General features: G+C 37.9%; 1 long non-coding RNA gene across 1 annotated transcript; it reads right to left on the bottom strand.

The window, feature by feature from the left end:
• Positions 1-243: 243 nt before the first annotated feature.
• Positions 244-15,029, bottom strand: LOC127493121 (uncharacterized). The gene is made up of 3 exons (XR_011388477.1): positions 14,943-15,029; positions 5,795-5,974; positions 244-1,919 (listed from the first exon to the last, which is right to left on the bottom strand). It is a non-coding gene; the product is annotated as an uncharacterized lncRNA (long non-coding RNA).
• Between the last annotated feature and the right edge of the window lie 6,315 nt (positions 15,030-21,344).

Consider the following 21,344-nt stretch of genomic DNA (forward strand, 5'->3'; position numbering starts at 1 on the left):
TGCTGAAATACATAGAGGTTAAATATCACAAAGTCTACAACTTTAAAATGAGAAATACAGACACACACACAGAGAGAGACAGGGAGAGAATGTTAGCAGTCAGTAAATATAGATGAAGAGTATGTGCATGTTACCTACTCTCAAATTTTTCAAAAGTGTTATAATCTGTAAATAATTATAGGTAAAATATCTTGCATCTACTCAGCCTCCATTTGTGTGCTTGTTGTATGTTGATTACCTTTCCCTCTTTCTTCCTTTTTTCCCTACCACATTTATTCACTTGTCTCCTTCATAATAAGCACCTGCTATGGTTATTTAAACATACCATAGCTTTAGTTGCATGCCCTCAAAACTCAGTAGTTTATGAAAAAGTATAAAGCACAAAAAGGACAGAATGCTTTAGAAATTCCAGGGGGGTAGAAATTGGAATTCTGCACATTGCTTCTTTTTCCAAAATGGTAAAAAATGTTTTGCAGAATTAAGAGAAATAAATCAGTAATTTAGAATATCACAGTAGAAGAAATTTATTATTTCTGAATAAATATGAAAATGGAAGAAACATTAATCTCAGAGTGCTGATGCAGTAATACAAAACTCCAATGTTCTTTTCTTAGAGCTTTCTCCAAGACGATAGGTTCTAATGCTTGAGGAAATGATAAGCATTTATTTGGAACTTGCCTCAAGGGTTCTAAATTGTATGCAGAGTTAATAATATGCTATTGAGAGCTATTTCTTCCAAAGCTGCTGGTCAGTGTACCTGTTGGCCAGTGCCTATGTTGATTTTTAGGAAAAAAAACCTGCAGGACTCTTGGATATTATTTTCCTTTTGCTGCATGTCTTTCCTATCAGTAAATCTGAGGTGGAAATTGGGAAGGAATTGAAGGTTGTGCTGTACGAGTCCCTGTAGGCCATGATTCTCTGGATTTCCACTTTTCTCTAGGTGACCTTGTAACAAGAGCCCTTTTATAATTCTATCATTAATCCTCAATGCTCTCCTGGTAGAGGGCCATGAGTGGAAAATTATTCATCATCCCAACTTGTAAGGTAAGAAAACAGAAAAACTCACAGAGAAATTATTTTCTAAAGCCATGTAATGAAAAATCAGCTTATCTATCAAGCTTTCTTTTACTCTGTGTAGAAAACACTATGTTAAATATAGAAGGATATGGGGAAGAAAAGAATTTAGGATACAGTTTCTTCTAATGAAATACTAAAAATAATGTGATAGTGCCTGTATGTAATTGCTGTACATATTATGAACATCTGCCTAAATGTAAGTCATTATTATTATTCATCCAAGTTATCATCATGATCATCATCCTCTATGTTTGTAAATGTATACTTCTCAGAAATTAAGAAGGAAGAGGAAAAATGACTCACTCTTGTAAAACAAATTACTGTATAGGCAAATAATGAATGAAAGCTATCGTGCTGAATATTTTATAGACATGGATGGGCGGGGAGCATTGTAAGTGTGTGCAGTTGGAAAATAGAGCATCTTCACTTTGCTGTTTCCTTTGCTGCACAGAAGTTTCTTAGCTTGTTGTAATCCTATTTGTCTATTTTTTGCTTTTATTGCCTGTGCTTCTGGGATCCCATCCAAGAAATCTTTGCTTATACCAATGTCTTGCAGAGTTTCCCCAATATTTTCCTCTAGTAATTTGATGATATCAGGTATTATATTTAGATCCTTGAACTATTGTGAGATGAATTTTGTTTAAGGTATAATGTAGTGGTCTTGTTTCATACTTCTGTATGTGGAGGTCCAGTTTTCCCATAACCATTTGTTGTAGAAACTCCTTCCTACAGGGAGTGATTTTAGCTTGTTTCTCAAAGATTAGTTGGTTTTAGATGTGTGGATTAATTTCTGGATTTTCTGTTCTGTTCCATTGGTGTACTTGTCTATCCAAGAAACTCAACTGCAACAAAACAAATAATCCAGTTCAGAAATGGGTAAAGGACATATACAGGCATTTTTCAAATAATGAAATATAAATGGCCAACAGACACATGAAAAAATACTCAGAATCACTAGGTATCAAGGAAATACAAATGAAAACCTCAGTGAAGTTTCACATTACTCCAGTTAGAATGGCTATCATCCAAAAAAAGAAATTATAAATGCTGGTGAGAACATAGAGAAAAGTACCCTAATATACTGTTTGTGGGAACCTAAACTGGTACAGTCATTATGGAAGACAGTACAGAGATTCCTCAGAAATGTGAAAATATATCTTCCATATGTCCCAGCCAGCCCACTCCTGGAAGTTTACCCAAAGGAAATGAACTCAGCATTTGAAAGAGTTATCTGTACCTCCATGTTTATAACGTTGATTCACAATAGGTAAGATGTGGAATCAACCCAGATGGCCATCAACTGATGACTGGATAAAGAAAATGTGGCATGTACACACACTGTGGAATTCTACACAACCATTAAAAAGGAATGAAATCCTGTCTTTTGAAATAAAATGTTTGCAACTGGAGACTGTTATGCTTAGTGAAATAAACCAATCCCCAAAAGACAAATAACATTTTTTTTCTGGTATGTGATAGTTAATATAGAATACCAAAAAAGGTTTAGGAATAAAGCAGGTATCTTAAGATTTTATTATTAAAAATTAGAAGAAGAAAAAAGAAAAGTGGAGCATGTGAGATAGATAAGGTATGAGAGACCAGAAGTTTACATCTGCTATGGCCAGTCTCCAGAGGTGAGAGCTGATGCAAGGGAACGAGTTTATTCAAGAAGACAGCAGAACAGGCGTGTTCAGTCTCAAAAATGCTTTTCCCAATTTGCAAGTTAGCAGGAGGACTTTTATAGGAGAAAGGGGAGTTGAGGGGAATTAGGGAAGATAATGAATTCTAGTTGATTGATTGCCAGGAGGATTACCAGGGTTTGTTCTGGTTAACTACGTGGAGGTCTCCTTGATAAGAAGCTTGGCTGTTTGGGCTATTGGTCTCAAATGCCTTCCTTGTCTGATTAGTTACAAGATTAGCAGTTAGCTTTTGTTAATGAGAATGTAAAAAGGGGAAGGAAGATACCTTTTTTTTCTTTTTACAGTTGTGGTTGTATGGCTATCACAAAGTTGGAATGTAAAAAGAGAAGGATATATTCATCGTGGTTATAGAAACTCTCTGGTTGCAGCTGAGTGGTAAATTAATAGGAAATAGGGCAGTCATGACTGGAATAACATTGGGAGGTCTGGAAAGAAAGAAGGTCCTATGTGATACTGGGGTGTATTAGGTGAGACTGTGAACTTGCTGCTTTCATGTTCTCACCTCCCTCAGTTATCCTGCAGTCTAGTTCTCTTTGTTCTTAGAATGGCTGCAAAGGACCTTCTCTCCATCCCTGAGCTTCCTGGATTCCAGGGGCCTGAATGTTCCTCTCATTAATGGACAGAGAGTGAGTGCTAGTTTGGTGGTTGCCAATTTGCTCAGATGTGTGCTTTAGACATTGCTGTTGTTGTCTTTAGATATTGTTACTGTTATTTTATTTTACAGAATTCCAAGTAACAAATGACTTAAAAATCTATCACTGATGAAATCTTATCCATATGGCTGTCTCTTTCCTCTTTTGCAAAGAAAAAAATACTGTCCCTACAATGTTCTTCCTCTACCCAAATGTGGCCCACAGCCATTGTATTCGTACATGCTGTATGTACTGGGAACAGTTCCTCTGGTTCCACACAAGATCCCATAGGTAATTTTTCCTGCTGCTCAGCGTCTTAGGAAGGAAAAAAAAAATCTCAGTTTCCTTTTTGTGATACCCAAACTATCTGGGTACTCAAACAAGAGTACTTTGGCCATCATATTGTATATTCATCATGCAAGTGACTGTTAGTTTCTTCATAAATCCATAAGTATCTAGGTGGGCCAGGTTAAAAAAAAAGATCCGGTGACATTCAATACCCACTGTATTCATTTGGGATCTTTGGAAATGGAAGACATGTGGGACACTGCTACATAAACTTCAATTTACCTGTGTTGTGCAAATTCCTGGGGTTGTTAGCCTCATGTGGATGTAAGGGGAGTGGATAATGGTTGCATTTTGTGATATCTCTCTGTCCTGTTTTCTTTTCTCCCCTTTGCTATCATGTAGTCAGCTTTCAAATTCCAAACGGAGCTGGTATAAGCAATTTACCTAACTACTCTTACCTTATCTGGTCAGAAGCCATCATACCAGGACACTAGAGTCATAATTGATGGAGTTGCTTTAGGATCACTTGCTCTACAAAAATCAGTCAATCAATCAGGCTTAGGGCTTCTTTCCATAGTGTAAGGCTGTGGGCTGTGCAGTTTCAGTGAGAAAAGGTCTCTGGGCATGGCAATCCTTGTAAGTTCCAAGTTCCAAACACCTCCATCCAAGCCAATGTGTATATTCACTGCAACTCAAACCCAATTTGTACTTCATGTTTGCTTTTATTCTTTAGCTTATACCTTTTTCACCTTCAGTAGTAGTGTATCTTCCCTCATTTCATTTGACTAAATGCTACCTACCCTTAAGACACAATTTAAATTGTTGAGGAAATCCCCCTTGTTTATCTCAGTGGGAGAATTGTTGCCTTCTATAACCTATTCCAATGTCTATGTCTCATTTCTGCAACTATATTATAAACTGCATAATAGGTTCTTATAAAGGTCTGTTGAGATTCAATTATTAGGAAACTTACCTAGGTTTTGGTTACCTCTTTTAAGTCAATATGTTGAAGAGCTTCTCTGCACTTCTGTGGTACTAACATTATAGAAGTGTAGTAAGAACCACTCAACAGTAGAGCCTTATTTATTAACCAAGGTAAAGGAGGCTAGCCTCACGTACTCTAAATAAGAGAAATATCTGAGGAGGTACTGCAAAGAGACACACTGACCTTGATGAATTAATTTTAGAGCAGCAAAGATTTCAGATACCCAGAATATAATCCATGCTAAGTAAAGCCACCAAAGGACAAGGGAGCCAGATAGGTGGATTATCAGAAGGTTATGCTACCTTGCAAACAAATGTTCAAGAGGAGGTTCACAAGCTGAAGTATTAATTTAGAATCTAGGAGGAGGAAACCAAAGACTGTTGGTTGACCTTTCAGGCTACATTTTATTATGGAAGCACATTCTTCAATATACTTGTAGTGAGAAACAGAATCTAATTTGAGTTGACAGCAGCTTCTTGCCTCAGCAGAACAACAGTGTGAGTGAGTGAGAATGTGGTTTGGTGGGAACATGAAAGGAAAGTCAGTGGAAGCATAAGAGTGCCCAGGGTAACTCAGTGAGCGCCTTTCAGTCACACATCAGTTACCCAGATTAGATCAGCAGTAGTCAAAATGTTAAATAACTCACCACATTGACAGCCAAATAAATGCTATTTCTGTAGTCTGTCAACAAAACCTCGAACGGGAACAAAATTATCTAAATATGTTAACTTGTATCAGAGAAAATACAAGAGGATGAAATGGCTTAAGAAATTAATTCTTTGAAATAGAAGGACAAACTTTAAAGTATGTTTTTTTTATAAAAAAAATCCTAGTTAAGGAAATGGTTTTTAGAATGATGAAGCATATTTGCTTTAAGAAGTCCAGTAACTTTGAGGCTTATCATTCAACCTTACATTTGATTTGAAAAGGGAAGAAGTCTTATGATCATTTTACAAAGAGTAGGAAATAAAAATATTAAAAAGGATGAAATGACAAAGTGACAATGAGTCATCGTGGGTCCACATTTTGGTATATACTCATATTTCTCTTGGGAACAACTTGGAAAAATGCTTTTAAACTCTAAAACACTATAAAAACAAAAGAATACTTACCAATAAAGACATTGTGCCTTTCACATAGTAAGCATTTTGCCCATTGTATTGAATTTCCCATATACAAAGAATTGTTTCTTGTTCTTTGATTCTTCTTCTATTTTTCCTTCCCTTTCTTTCTTCTCTCTTGAATTCTCTTATTAATGATCTTTTTTTGTTTTTTTTTGGTTTGGATAAAATCTGTGCATAATATAAATTAAAATACCTTTAAATTTTATTCCTATATGAAGCCACTTCTCGTTTCTTATGTATCTCTGTAGTTAGTCTATATGTGAAAACACAGTTTTTATATATATATATATATTAAAGATTTATTTTATTTATTTAAGAGACAGAGTTACAGAGAAATATAGAGCCAAAGAGAGATAGAGAGAGAGGGAGGTCTTCAATCCACTGGTTTACTCCCTAAATGGCTACAACAGCCAGAGCTGGGCTGATCCAAAGTCAGGAATCAGGAGCTTCTTCAGGTCTCCCATGTGGGTGCAGGGGCCCAAGGACTTGGGCCATCTTCTACTGCTTTCCCAAGCTATAGGAGAGAGCTGGATCAGAAGTGGAGCAGCTGGGACTCAAACCAATGCCCATATGAGATACCAGCACTGTACATGGCGGCTTTACCCACTGTGCCACAGTGCTGGCCCCTGCAATTGTATTTTTCATATTTTCTGCATCAGGTTTTGTCACTAAATTTGTCCCATATGAACTTTTACACGTGAGCCTGCCTTACCCTTCTTAGATGCTATAAATATTTATTCTAACTACCAATAGATATATATTTAACAATACATACCTAGATATATATTTAGGTTGTGTATAAGTTTTCCAGTATTACAAGTAATTCTCCAATCAGTACCATCATTCAAATGCATTTTGCATGAGTGTGAATATACTAAAGTTAATTCCTAAAATTGGAACTTGTTGGGTCAAATTTTTCTCATCGCAAAGAAGGATGCGTGTGTGGAGTGGATGGTTTATCACCAGTGTAGCCTTTGTGCAGGACTCCTGCAGCAAGCTTAGATATCTGTCTTTAAATGTCAAAATATTCATGAGCATGGGCCATCTGGGCACATTAACCAACAAAGGAGGAGTAGTTTTGGCATCAATTTAGGGGAATGTCAGAATAAATGTGGGGGCTAGCCAGTGTTTTTTTTTAAGTATTAAAAATGGATTATTAGAACTTTCTGCTTGTTATGAACACCCTTTGCAAATTTTAATGAGGACTTCAATTCAGTGTTGAAGCTGACGTCCCTATTCCATTTAAGAGATTCATCTCTACTCAAAGGAATGGAAGGGAGCTAAGCTTCTAAATCTTTTAGGAGGTTCTAAGGTTGGTGAAGGAAGCCCCTGCCAAAGGAGACTACTTTAACCACAAAAGGGACTTGCCTCTTTTAATATGCAAATGAACCCTGCAGTATCAATGGAATGCTGTAAGTGAGTCTTTCTGGTGAATTATTGATGCCAACCCTCATGTCTACTGAAAACTTCTTTGGGTTTGAACAGGCCACATTTCTGTAATCTTGTCCCCATGAAAATTTCAGGAGGGAGTGACAGCTTATATATCTGGCAACACTCAATCGTGTCACATGACTCATCAGGGCAGATCAGAGTTGGGCAAATGAACTGTGCTGATCTTTCTTGTCAATTTTATTTAAAGACAGACAAATGAGTCACTGAAAAGGGGCTTCTCAAATTAGAGACCTTGTTTAGTATATTAACTAGGAATGCAGTAAAACCTTAGGGCAGTTTTCATGCACCTGAAGTAGCTGGTGTAACAATCCTTTTAGTCCGTGGCACCGGTGCTGTATCATAGCCGGTAAAGCCGCCTCCTGCAGTGCCAGCATCCCATATGGGCGTGGTTTGAGTACCGGCTGCTCCACTTGCGATCCAGCTCTCTGCTATGGCCTGGGAAAGCAGTTGAAGATGGTCCAAGTCCTTGGGCCCCTGCACCTGCATGGGAGACCCAGAAGAAGCTCATGGTTCCTGGTTTCTGATCAGCGCAGCTCTGGCTGTTGTGGCCATCTGGGGAGTGAACCAGTGGACTGAAGACCTCTCTCTCTCTACCTCTGCCTCTCTGTAACTCTGCCTTTCAAATAAATAGATAAATCTTTTTTAAAAAATATGTTTAGTCTAGTCCTGAGAAAATCATAGATCTGTTGAATTCTATGCCCTGCTCCAAAACATATTGTCTTTATGCCTAGAGAAAATTCAATCCTCTGCAATGTAGTCGTGTTGTTTCACAACCTTCTCAATTCTCTGCCTCTTATATAATTACAATTTTGGAAGAACAAGTAACTTGCATCATTTGATTTCTGATTTGTGGATGTGGTTCAATGTTCTGAAATGTTCATTAAAATCTTTGATTTTTTAAACTTTTCTTTTTCATTTTATTTAAAAGGCACACACAGAGAGAGAGAGAGAAAGAGAGAGAATGAGAGAGAGAGAGAGAGAGACTTTCATCTACTGTTCCACCCCCCAAATGTCTGAATCAGCCACGGCTAGTCCAGCCTGATACCAGGAGCCCAGAACTTCATCTAGGTCTCCCATGTGGATGACAGAGAACCAACTACTTCAGCCATCTATTGTTGTTTTTCTAGGGTGTATGTTAGTAGGAACTATAATTGGAAATGGATCCAAGACTTAAACCAGAACACCACATGGGATGCACTATCTCCAGTGATGTCTTTACCACTGTATCAAATGCCTTCCCCCAATTCTTTGACTTTTTATAATACTGTACGAAAATGTTTGCTTACAAGGGTAACCCATCTGGCTTTAACTGTATCTCTCCATTGCTGTCACAAACACTGTTGATAAAATGATTATTTAGTATGGAAATAATAAAAGGAAATTTAACAAGCAAAGAAATTCACCAAATATCTAAATTTCTGTAAGTTCTAAAGGAACCACACAGAATATTTCAGCCTTTATACCTTTTGTTGTGTAAGAATACATCTTTATAACGTTTTTAGATCTAACAGCTAAAATCAACTTGAGATAAGAAGAAACTATTCTGTGATTCTTTCAACAAAATGCCCTTTATACAAACATATTTTTAAAAAGTAAAAGGTCTAGAAGCTGGATCAGAAGTGAAGTAGGTGGGACTTGAACTGGCACTCCGATATGGGATGCCAGCTTGCAAGCGGGGGCTTAACTTGCTGCATTATAGCGCCAGCCCTCTCAGCACCATTTTTTAAGAATATTATCTTTTTGTAAATGGATGTTCTTAGCAGTTTGTTAAATATCAATCGACTGTAGATGTGTGAGATTAGTTCTGGGGTCTTTAATCTGTTCCATTGGTCTAGGGGTCTGTTTGGATGCCAATACCATGCTGTTTTACATACCGTAACTTTGTAAAATATTTTAAGCCTTCTGTTTTGTTCTTTTTGTTTAAGATCACTTTGGCTTTTCAGGACACATCGTGGTTCCCTACAAATTTTAGCAGTGTTTTTTTCTAGTTTTAGAAAAAAAAATCATTGGGATTTTGAGAGGGACTGCATGGAATCTCTAAATTGCTTTGAGTAATATGTACAAGTAGTGATATTTGGTCATCCGAATCCATTAACAAGGGCCATTTTACATTTCTTGGTGTCCTCTTAAATTTCTTTTTTTTTTTTTTTTAATTTGACATACAGAGTTAGACAGTGAGAGAGAGAGACAGAGAGAAAGGTCTTCCTTCTGTTGGTTCACCACCCAAATGGCCACTACAGCCGGCGTGCTGCGCCGATCTGAAGCCAGGAGCCAGGTGCTTCCTCCTGGTCTCCCATGCGGGTGCAGGGGCCCAAGCACTTGGGCCATCCTCTGCTGCCCTCCTGGGCCACAGCAGAGAGCTGGACTGGAAGAGGAGCAACCGGGACTAGAACCCGGCGCCCATATGGGATGTTGGTGCCGCAGGCAGAGGATTAACCAAGTGAGCCACGGTGCCAGCCCCCTCTTTAATTTCTTATATCAGTGATTTATAGTTTTCATTGTAGAAATTACTTACCTCTGATTAAATTTATTCCCAGGTATTTGGTTTTTGGGGGAGGTACCTATTGAAAATGATATTGCTGTTTTGATTTCTTAGAAGATTCACTATCTGCTATGACAATGCTACTGATTTTTGTACATTGACTTTGTATTCTCCAACTTCGTTGAATTTATTAGTTCTGACAGCTTTTTGGTGGAGTCCTGGGGTTTTCTACACCTATGATCATCTCCTCTGCAACAGTGACAGTTTGACTTCCTGTTTTCAATTTGGATGCCATTTATTTCTTTATCTTGCCTTACTTCCATTACTATGTTGAATAAGAAAGTGCTTAAGGTGAGCATCACCTCATTTCAGATATTAGAAACCTTCCAGAGTTTCCTTATTCAGTATGATGTTAGCTGTTGGTTTGTTATGTATGACCTGTCTTATGTTAAATGTGTTCCTTATATACCTCATTTGTTCAGAGGTTTTATCCAAGCATTTGGAAATTTTAGTTCCTAGACAACTGGCTTCTGGCACTTCATTTTGATTTTAGGCAAGGCCATGGTCCCTGGAAGTTCTTGGTGCTTGTTAGTGCAGAAGATCATCTGCATTGGAGGCCTAGTTAAAGTACTCTGACTTTGTTTGTGGTTGCTTATTCTAGAAATTCTAAGTGATCTGTTTCCTTTGAGTCTATGTATGCTTCTGCTATTTAAGCAGTAAACAGTACCCAAAGTCATGGTTTGTGCCAATCTGCTATCAACATGTTTTTACTGATTCAACCTTACAATCTTCCCCAAACTCAAATTTGTTCCAGGTCTGCAATTGATATGTTGTTCAATATGCACTGGGGAAGTGCCTCAAAGGGGATAATCCATTCCTACAAGCCTCTTCCTGGGTCCGTGCCCATGACTGCCTCACTGTTAAATCACATCCAGAGCCCTCATGCCAACAACACTAGTGTGGCCTGAGGGTAGGACCAAAGCTAAGGTCTGTCTGCAGCTTAGTTGGACTCATTGCCTGAAGTCACACCCAAAATCCAGTGGTGATGTTGGCTGGGGTGTAACTCTGCTCAGCTAGAACAATGCAACTTCACTGGACACTGAAGGAAGCTTTATCAGGTGCCAGGTCAGCACAGTAGGCCAGCCTCTGAGCTCTGAGGGCCAGTCCTGTTCTCTCTCCCAGCTTCTCCATGGGGCTAGAGTTTCACTTTCCGACAGCAGCTGGGTGATGGGGAGCAGAGACCAGCCAGCCGCACTGCACAGTTAGGGCCCTAGGAGCTGGGACACTAGGGGCTCAGTCCGTGTGAACTTTTTCCAGTGGACTTGGCACTGGCATTCAGTCCTCTTTCCCCCTCGAGCTGGAGTTGTCTACCAGCCTGTGCTCCTGGCAGCTGCAGTAGCTGTGCTGTGCACAACTCTTCCCTTCTTGATTTCTTCAAGGGACTTTTCTTATTATTACAACAAGACAAGGTTCTGTAGTCGACTGGCACTTGGATTCTATAGCTCTTGTGACGATGACTCAGTGTGTGAATAGTTGTTTAACTTGGTATCTCGGGGCAGGGGGAGGGGCCAGTTGCCATAGCCTCTTACTCAGCTGCAATCTTGGTTCCCTAGACCTGCAAATCCTGAGCACTTTCCAAAGTTAATCTGAAAGGATAAACCTGTAAGAATTAGCATTTTGGAGAGAAAATTAAAAGAAGGAACTCACATTGCTAAAGATTTGAACAGTTTAAAAAGCTATGAAATACAAAGCAGTGTGATACATGTCAGGATTGACACTCAGATCAATGAAACAGAATAGAAACACTAGAAAAAATGACTTATGAGCAGAAGTTTTAGTATATGGTTAAAATATTTTTAATAAGTGGGAGAAAAAAATGAAAACTGGGTACCCTTATTTGCTAGTGAGCAGATTCAGAGTACTTTAAAAATAACATTTTTTACATGAACTATGATGTAAATTTTAGAAAGCACTAGCTTTTTTTGTCTGACAAAATAATTTTTTTTTTTGACAGGCAGAGTGGACAGTGAGAGAGAGAGACAGAGAGAAAGGTCTTCCTTTTTCGTTGGTTCACCCTCCAATGGCCGCTGCGGTCAGCGCGCTGTGGCCGGCGCACGGCGCTGATCCGAAGCCAGGAACCAGGTGCTTCTCCTGGTCTCCCATGCGGTTGCATGGCCCAAGCACTTGGACCATCCTCCACTGCACTCCCGGGCCACAGTAGAGAGCTGGACTGGAAGAGGAGCGACTGGAACAGAATCCGGTGCCCCAACCGGGACTAGAACCCCGTGTGCCGGCACTGCAGGCGGAGGATTAGCAAATTCAAGGTGAATTTTAACATTCAATACAAATGGTACTATAAAAGAACCACCAAGAATATGAACAAATACATATCTTGGGTTCAGGAATTTCTTTGAAAGAATAGAATGAAAGACAGAATTATAAAGGTAAACAAAGGAGAATTTGATGAACTAAAATGGAAATTTCTAAACCTCCCTAGTATGAAATTCACAGAATAAGGGACAAATCACAAAAAGGGAAATGTGTCAGAGACAATGTTGAATGATTGGAAAGATTCTATATGGAAAAGATAGGCAATACATATTTTAGAAAGTACAAGTCAGGAAAAGACAGTTCATACAGATGAATGACTCACAGACCATCATTGTGATGATTGTTACAGATCATTAATAACAAAAATGCAAATTGAAGCAATGAGATTCTATTTTCAGGTATCAAATAGTTAGAGATAAGAAGATTTAGGATTCTCAGGGCTGACTAGAATGTGGGATATTGAGCACTTTTATACATTGTTGAGAAGTAACTTGAAATCTACTTTGAAAGGTAAATATGAAAATGCATTTCTTAGGGCTCTAAAATGTTTGTGCAGTATGACTTAGCAGTTTAGGATCTGTCCTAAGTAGATAATTAAACATGAGGCCAGAATTTAATATAAAAAGATGCTCCTTTCAGTAAAATCTATAAAAGGGACAACTTAAATTTAAAAATGAAACGAGAGATTATAAAAAAGTTTGTATATTCCTACTATGGCATTGTATTTAGTCATTAGAAGTGTTACAGAAAATACTTGTCTACTGATAAGAAAAAGTATTCACAGTAAAGAGCCAAGTTATGAAGTGCACGTTATAAGAGTATGAATGCTATTTCTGTAAAAAAAAAAAAGTAGTAGAAGGGCTGGTAGCAAAATATAAATGATTATCTGTTAGTACTGGACCATAGATAACTGTCTTCTCTGTGACGTTCAGTTGTTTTATCTGCATGAAACTAACATTCATTTTATTATTATTTTTAAAGGCTAGATGTCATTAGAATACAAAAAGCAAAAGAAATTCTGATTTAAGATTTCAACTCTGCTTATGAAAACATGATTTATATGACTGATACAAACTTTGGCAGCACATCAGAGCCAACATTGACAGAAGAAACCATCTCCTCATGATTGATTTGCTGTAATTATAGACAATTGGTACATTTAGAAGATGGCATAACAAAACAGGATCAAAATATTCAGTGAGAATTTTGCTGTAGCCAGGACTCCACAATGCCAGCTCTGCCATTTCAGCAAGATTGTATCACTTGAATAAGAAGTACTTCATACACAGTCAACAAATATTTGATAATTCTGATGAATTTTGATGATTTTGAAAATTCCTACCCCTTATATTGCAGAAGCTAGCATTACATATTATGATAAAATTGTTATAAAGAATTTAAAACTATTATTTATGTTCTTGTTATGAAATGCATTTATTTAATGTATTAGTTAAGAGAAAAATTCCTATCCAATACTATAAATAAAATGGGAATTGATATAACCAGTGTCAGTAATACTCTGTAAAGTGGAATGTGTCCTTATCTGTTCACAGGTTTGAAACTTAACAAAATGTAATGACTTCTTAAGATTTATTTATAAAATTTTCTCTTACCTTATTTTTTCATGTTAATTTGTTATTAATACAAAGAGAACAGATTCAGTATAGTTAACTGATAGATTTATAAATATAATGCTATTACTTTTATACTTCCTTCCCTACTTTATTTTTTAATTTTTATTTGTTAAAAAGATCTATCTATTTGTTCAAAAGGCAGAGTTACAGAGAGGCAGACGCAGAGGCAAAGGGAGAGAGAGAGAGAGAGAGAGAGGTCTTCCATCCACTGGTTCACTTCCCAGAGGGCCGTAAGGGCCAGAACTGCGCCAATCCAAAGCCAGAAGCCAAGAGCTTCATCTGGGTCTCCCACATGGGTGCAAAGGCACAAGAACTCAGGCCATCTTCTACTGCTTTCCCAGGCCATAGCAGAGAGCTGGATCAGAAGTGGAGCAGCTGGGACTCCAACCACCTGCACCCACCTGGGATGCCCGCACTGCAGACAGTGGTTTTACCTGCTATGCCACAGCATGGGCCCCTCCTCCTTTATTTTTATCTGTTGTTGAATATTGAAATCTAACATTTTGATGTACATAATTATATTGACAATGCATTTCATTTTTATTTAAACATTTTTAATCAATTTAATTGTATCTGAAGTTTACAAAATGATGTTATAGGATATATGCAGATACTTTTCAGTGTACAAATCATTCATCTCATTGGTTAAATTTACCCTAAAATGTTTAATTTTTTTGATATTTTAAATGTGACCATTTTCTTGATTTTTTTGTCTTGCATATAGTTATTCGTGTGGAAATGCTACTGATCTTTGTATGTTGATTTTGCATTCCTCAATTTCACTGGATTCTTGTATTATTTGTTATTTATTTGTTATCATTATACTTGAAAGTCAGAGAGACAGAGGCATACAGAAAGAGATCTTCAGTCCTCTGGCTTACTCCACAAATCCTGCAACTGCCAGGGCTGCAGCAGGCAGCAGTCAGGAACCTGGAATTCAATTTGGGTCTTCCATGAGGGTGACAGGTACTCAAGTGCTCTTGATCCAACATCTGGTGCCTCCCAGGGTGTGCATTAGCCAGAAGCTGGATCAGAAGTGGAGGAACCAGAACTTCAACCTAGGCCCTCCAGTGTGGGATGTTATAACCACTGTGCCCAGCCGCTGTGCCTATGTATTAGTTCTAAGAGTCACTTTGTAGAATACTTGTATTTTTCTACATATTTGCTCGGTCATCTACAAATAAAGTAATTTTACCTTATCATTTTTTATTTGGATGCTTTTACTTATTTTTCTTACCTGTTATCTTGCCAGTGATCTTAATGCTGTGTTGAGTAGATGTGGTGAGGGCAGCTTGTCCTTCACCTGACCATAGTGGAAAGTTTTCATGTGTTCCCCATTATGATGTCAGTAATGGGTTTTACAATCAACTGGCTTTATTAGGTTTTGAATATTTCCTTCAGCACCAAAACTGTTAAAAGTTTTGGCTAAGAAAGAATGGCGAACATTATCAAATGCTTTTTCTACATCAGTGGAGTTGATTGTGTGTTTTTATCTTTTATTTTGTTAACATGAAGTATCACATTCATTCACTGGAGATTGTTAACCCAGCCTTGTATGTCAGAGATAAATCCCATTTGCTCACGATGTATATAGTCCTTTCTGTGTGTTGAATTTAGTTTAATAATATTTTATTGAGGATTTTTGCATCAGTTTTCTTCAAAGATACTATTGTATCTTTGTACTTTCCTTTCCTTGTGATATCCTTGTCTGAATTTGGTTTCTAGGAGATGCTAGTCTCATAAAATGTATTTAAAAATATTCTCTCTAGTTTTTTTCCTGTTTTGTGAGAGTGGGGAGGACAATTCAACAAGTACTAATAATAATTCTTATTTTGAATGTTTGCTAGAATTCAGACATGACACAATCCTGCTCTGGACTTTTTTGTTGTTGTTGGAAGTTACCTAACTCTTCCATTTATTTGTTATTTGTCTGTTCTGATTCAGTCTTGGTACATTATATTTTTCTAGGAATTTATCCTTTGGCTCTATATTAACCAATTGGTTGGCATAAAATTGTTAGTAATTCTCTTATAATCATTTTTATTTCTGAGAACTCTGCTTTAATAGCTTCAGTTTCGTGTCTGATTTTGTTTTCTCCATTTTTTTCTTAGTCTAGCCAGGTCTTTGTCGTTTTGTTTATTGTTCAAAGAAATACCTCTTGATTTTATTGATTTTTCATCCTATATTTTTCTGTTTCTGGTTGATTTATTTCGGATTTTTTTTTGCTTCATTGTTAATTTTTCACTGAAGTGTTTTTGTTTTTGTTTTTGTTTTTTTGACAGGCAGAGTTAGACAGTGAGAGAGAGAGAAAGAGAGAAAGGTCTTCCTTTTCCCATTGGTTCACCCCCCCAAATGAAGCTACAACCGGTGCACTGTGCCAATCCAAAGCCAGAAGCCAGGTGCTTCCTCCTGGTCTCCCATGCAGGTGCAGGGGCCCAAGCACTTGGGCCATCCTCCACTGCCTTCCCAGGCCACAACAGAGAGCTGGACTGGAATAGGAGCAACCGGCACAGAATATGGCGCCCCAACTGGGACTAGAACCCAGGGTGCCGGCACCGCAGGTAGAGGATTAGCCAAGTGAGCCGCGGCGCCGGCCAATTTTTTACTGAAGTTTTAAATTTACAAAACAAAAATTGTGAAATATTACAGAGTTCCCAAGTAGCCCTTATCCAAGCTTCCCCTATAATAACGTCTTTTATTATTCTATTTGTCAACATTAATGAACCGTATGCAAGTTCCCTTATTTTTATATTCAGACTCTCTCTTTTCCTCACATCCTTCCCAGACTCTAGTAATCAATATTCTGTGTTCATTTTGAGGGGTACATTTTTGTTATTTAGCTCACACATATTAAGGAAAGCATAGTATTTGTCTTTCTGTCCCTGGCTTATTTTGCTTAACATGATGTTCTCCAGTTTATGGCTGAATGGCATTCCTGTGTGTGTGTGTGTGTGTGTGTATGTATGTATGTACATCTCACATTTTCTTTACTCATTCATCTGACGATGGACATCTTATTTGACTCTATATCTTGACTATTATGAACAGTGTTGTGATAGACATGGTGGAGCAGGTATCTCTTTGCTAGAATGATTCCATGTCTGTTAGATATATGCCCAGTGTAAGACCACCACAAAACACACCAAACACTGCAGTTACAGGAAAGGTTTATTGTTGGGTAGGGGGAAACCCAACAGCCTGGAGGGAGACAGCGAGAGAGGGCAGAAAGGGAGACGAGAGAGAAAGAGAGAGAGAGACGTCAAGAGAGTGCATGTGTGGGAAGCAGATCCTGTTATAGTCTTGCAGGGGGTAAGGAAGTGGGAACAGTGAATCCCATTAGGGTGGGAGTGGAGCCTAGGCTTGTGGTTGGACCATTTGGTCACCTGACTACGTGTAAGCCAGGCTGGATTCTGGAGAGGCCAAACTTAGTATACAGGGTGGTGGCTGGGCCAGAGCCTAAGATGGCGTCTGGGACTGCAGATGGCGCTTTTAGATAAGATGGCACCACTTCACTAACATCCAGTAGTGGGATTTCTGGGTCATATGACAGTCCTATTTTTAACTTTTTCTTAAATAAACTGTTAATTTAAAAAAAATATTTTATTTATTTGAAAGCAGAGTTATAGAGAGAGTGAGAGACAGAGAGATCTTCCATCCTTTAGTTCACTCCCCAAATGGCTGGAATGACCAGGCCTGGGACAGGCTGAAGCCAGGAGGCAGTACTTGGGCCATCTTCTGCTGCTTTCCCAGGCCATCGGCAGCGACCTGGATTGGAAGTGGGGGAGCTGGGACTTGAACTGGCGCTCATATGGGATGCTGCTGCTGCAGGTGGGAGCTTTAATGCACTGTGCCACAGCACTGGCCCCCTATTTTTAACTTTTTTTTTAATAGATCTCTATACTGTTTTCCATAATGTCTGTTCTAATTTACATTTTCACCAACAGTGTGCAACAATTCCCTTTTCCCTACGTCCTTATCTACACTTTTTTCTTATGTCTTATTGGAAACAGTCAGTCTTACTGGAGTGAAGTGATATCTCATTGTGGTTTCTACCTTCATCCAATAATTATTGGTGATACTGAACATTTTTTAAATGTAATTGTTGGCCTTTTATATTTTTGTTGCCATGATAAATAACCTTATATATTTTGTATTCCTTAACTACAAATGGTAGCCATAGTTATTTTTTACCATCTTGACATTCACATTCACAGTAGATACTTGAAAGATTTTTGCTACCAACTGAAAATATGATATACGGAGTATTCGTAATTTGATTATGAATTTCCCTCTACTGGTGAGTTTTGTACTTTCATATATTTTCATGTTGGTAATTATCATCCTTTTGCCCCTAGCCGAAGCATTCCTTTAAGTATTTCTTGCAAGGTGCCACGATGATGAATATCTTCATCATTTGCTTGTATGATAAAGATTTTATTTCTCTTCATTTCAGTAGGAGAGATTTGCTGGATGTAGGCTTCTTGGTTCACAGTTCGGTATTGTTTAAAAACTGATTTTCATTTTATTTGAAAGGGTGTGTGTGTCTGTGTGTGTGTGTGTGTGTGTGTGTGAAAGAGAGAGAGAGAGAGAGAGAGAGAGAGAGAGAGATTGATTTCATCTGCTGATTCATTCTGCCAATACCTGTAAGAGACAGGACTAGGCCAGGCTAAAGCCAGAAGCTCAGAATTCAATCCAGGTTTGTCATGTGGGTAGCAGGAATCCAAATAATTGAGCAATAATCTGCTGTGTCCAAAGGTTTACATTATCAGGAAGCTGATATAGAAAGTAGAACAAAACTTGAATCAGGCACTATATATAGCACATATATTATATTATATAATAATATGTAATTATATATAATATAATATGCAATTATATGTGTAAATATAAATATTATACATTCATATGTAAATATAAATATATGTGAATATAAATATAATATATGTAAATTTTATATTCATGTATAAATATATATTTATATAAATATATTTATATATTGGCCAGCGCCATGGCTCAATAGGCTAATCCTCCACCTGCGGCGCCGGCACACCAGGTTCTAGTCCCGGTCAGGGCACCAGATTCTCTCCCGGTTGCCCCTTTCCAGGCCAGCTCTCTGCTGTGGCCTGGGAAGGCAGTGGAGGATGGCCCAAGTGCTTGGGCCCTGCACCCGCATAGCAGACCAGAAGTACCGGGCTCCTGGCTTTGGATCAGCAGCGGCCATTGGAGGGTGAACCAACAGCAAAGGAAGACCTTTCTCTCTGTCTCTCTCTCTCACTGTCCACTCTGCCTGTCAAAAAAATTACTGATGCCATAAACAAGAGTGTCAATTTGTTAAGTCAACAACAGGAGTCACTGTGCACTTACTCCTCATGTAGGATCTCTGTCCTTAGTGTGCTGTACACTGAGATTTAATGCTATAACTAGTACTCAAACAGTATTTTTCACTTTATGTTTCTGTGTGGGAGCAAACTGTTGAAATCTTTACTTAATGTATACCAAACTGATCTTCTGTATATAAAGAGAATTGAAAATGAATCTTGATGTGAATGGAAGGGGAGAGGGAGTGGGAAAGGGGAGGGTTGCAGGTGGGAGGAACGTTATGGGGGGGAAGCCATTGTAATCCATAAACTGTACTTTGGAAATTTATATTCATTAAATAAAAGTTAAAAATAAAAAAAAAATTTAAAAAAACAAAATAGAAAAAAATTCATATATTAAACATATTTAGATATATTGTATATTATAGTAAAATATTACATTATATATTATATCATATAATATATATACTATATATAATACTATAATATATATACTATATATAGAATATATATTGTATATAGTATGCAGTGTATATATATATATATATATATATATCACATCCCTGGTGGTATAGAAAGTAGAACCAACATCTGACCCCAGGAAGACATGCTGATATATAATTTCTAGTGATGTTTTAACCATGGTACCAAATGCCTACCTCTTTTTTTTTTTTTTAAATCTTGCTTCTCCTTGAATTTATCACTCCTTTCTCTCCTGGCTTGCAATATTTCTACTGAGAAATATTATCACAGACTAATGGGAATTCTTTTATATCTGACTTGTTGCTTTAAAATTCTTTGTTGGCCCGGCGCTGTTGCTCACTTGGTTAATCCTCCGCCTGCAGTACAGGGGCATCCCATATGGGCACCGGGTTCTAGTCCCAGTTGCTCCTTTTCCTGGCAGCTCTCTGCTGTGGCCCAGGAGGGCAGTGGAGGATGGCCCAAATGCTTGGGCCCCTGCACCCGCATGGGAGACTAGGAGAAGCACCTGGCTCCTGGCTTCGGATCAGTGCAGTGCCGGCCATGGCGGCCATTTGGGGAGTGAAGCAGCGGAAGGAAGACTTCTCTCTCTCTCTCTGTCTCTCTCTCTGTCTCACTGTCTATAACTCTGTCAAATAAATAAAGAAAATTCTTTTTGTCTTTGACTTTTGACAGTTAAATATAATATGCCTTGGAGAGGTCTTCTTAGAGAAGAATATATTTTGGAACTTTTTAGATTCATTGATTCGGTTGTCCATATCTCTCCCGAGGTTTGATATGCTGTCTGCAATTGTTTTATTAAGTAATTTTTCTGTAATTTCCCCCATCTCTTCTGCATTTAGAATTCCCCTAGTATAGATATTTGCTCCCTTATTGGTGTACCATAAGTCCTGTGGTATTTTTTATTCATTTATTTTGTTATCTTTTTTATTAATTTCTCTTGTTTTTTAACCCTCTGGGTTATTTGAAAAGAAATATTTTCAAGTTTAGGAATTCTTTCATTTGCTTGCTCTATTCTGTTGTCAAGCTTCAGATACATTTTTTCTTTCATGTCCTACATTGTTTAGCTCCAAATTTGTTTGATCCTTTTTTCATATCTATCTTTATTGAATTTCCTATTCAGATCGTGAGTTATTTTTTCTGAATTAATTCCATGGTCTTTCTGTATTCTTTCTTGTATCTCACTAATTCTCTTAAGACCCTTATTTTGAATCCTGGTCAGACAATTCAGTAGTTTCCATTTCTTTGGAGTCATTTACTAGAGACTGTTTGTGTTCCTTTGTAGTATCATATTTCCTTGTTTTTCCTGTTGCTTTTGCCCACGTATGATGATATCTGTGCATTTTGTGTAATAGCTGCTTCTTCCAATCTTATAGAATAGTTCCTATAAGGTAAGACTTTCATCTACTGGTGAGTCTTAGGGTTGTGGTTCGATAGAGTGCATTGGTTCTGATTCTAGATGGGTGCAGTAATTAGTCTATTTGCAGCTTCTTCAGTTGTAATCAATGTCAGCAGTGATTGTGGGTGCCTTGGCAACTTAGGGTATAGAAGTCTGTGGTTGCAGTGATAGGGAAGTAATTGCCAGTATTTTCAATGGCAAGGGCTTTAGGGATCCTCCTATTCTTGTTTTCCACAAGAAAACAAGAAAGACTTAACTCAGGAGACCCTCTTGGTTTTAAGTCTGACCTGGGCCACAGACAATCTTAGCAGCATTGTTTTACTGGGCACTGGTGCTCCAAGTGGCTATGGATCTGGGTTCCTAGTTATGTTGTCAAGTTGAATTATTGTAGAAGTTCTGACAGGCACAGATACGCTCTTTTTTAAAAAATAATTTATTTTAT

The sequence above is a fragment of the Oryctolagus cuniculus genome, chromosome 5, assembly GCF_964237555.1.
Source record: "Oryctolagus cuniculus chromosome 5, mOryCun1.1, whole genome shotgun sequence".
Taxonomy (NCBI): Eukaryota; Metazoa; Chordata; class Mammalia; order Lagomorpha; family Leporidae; genus Oryctolagus; species Oryctolagus cuniculus.